The following is a 1,060-nucleotide window of genomic DNA, read 5'->3' as shown; positions in this document are numbered from 1 at the left end:
ACCAATATTCTTTCTGATAAATTTTATACTTAAGAAGTCGAAATGGATTAATATTCACTAGAATCGACTAAGACAAACAAGGTTTAAAGAATCTTAATCATTGGACCACATATAATAAATAAATAAATAAGATCAATAATCCTAAAATCTTAGCTATATACTTGTCATTTTACCTAGTTATACAAAATTCACTCATTGCATGGGTGATTATATACAATAGAAAAGTAGTAGTACCAATAATATATGATTGACATCTTTTTTTTTTTGGCATATATATGATTGACAAATTTTTTTTTTGGTTTATAAACGGGGATATGATTGACAACTTAATTTATAGTTCTAGAGTAAAAGAAGGGGGCTGAAGCCCAACTACATGTTTATTCTCCTTGCTTTCTTTAGCCCATATCTTGGGCCTGGAGCACTATGTATAACTTTCTTGGGTTTAGGAGACTAATAAAATTGGGCCGATGCTCAAATAGATTCTGCTGATCATAGCCCACTTGGTTTTGTGGTTGAGAATCGGATTTGAGTAAACCATGAAAATGCACGTGATGTTGGAGATTCACTGTGACAGGATTCTAAGATCCTTGGATATCAGAGTTATGCAGCAGAAAGTAACAGTGAAGAAACTAAATTGAACAGAGAGGAATCAGAATCTGGAATAACTAAAGCAGAGAGAGAATAGCCACAGCTATTTATAGAAGCCAATCACTAACAGACTTGAGCTCTAGACTGAAAACTGTTATACAAGTTTCTGCTTGTGGGATTTTTTTATTTAAATAAAATAAATATTTTATTTAAAAAAATACATAAACGATGAGGTATTTACAAAATTACATTATGAGACTCATTTCGGATGCTGAGGGTATATCTGAAAAACGAACATATCTCGACGTCTGAGATTTCATTCTATGACTGGATGACATCAAGTCATATTTTGGATGTACTTGAGATATGTATTAGGACAAAAATTAGGTACTGACCATTCGAAATAATGCAATTTTATAAATATTTCACTATTTATATATTTTTGTAAATAAAATATTTAAATAAAAAAATC

Source organism: Arachis ipaensis, chromosome B01 (genome assembly GCF_000816755.2).
Source record: "Arachis ipaensis cultivar K30076 chromosome B01, Araip1.1, whole genome shotgun sequence".
NCBI classification, from domain to species: domain Eukaryota; kingdom Viridiplantae; phylum Streptophyta; class Magnoliopsida; order Fabales; family Fabaceae; genus Arachis; species Arachis ipaensis.
This window is presented reverse-complemented; position numbering follows the sequence as displayed.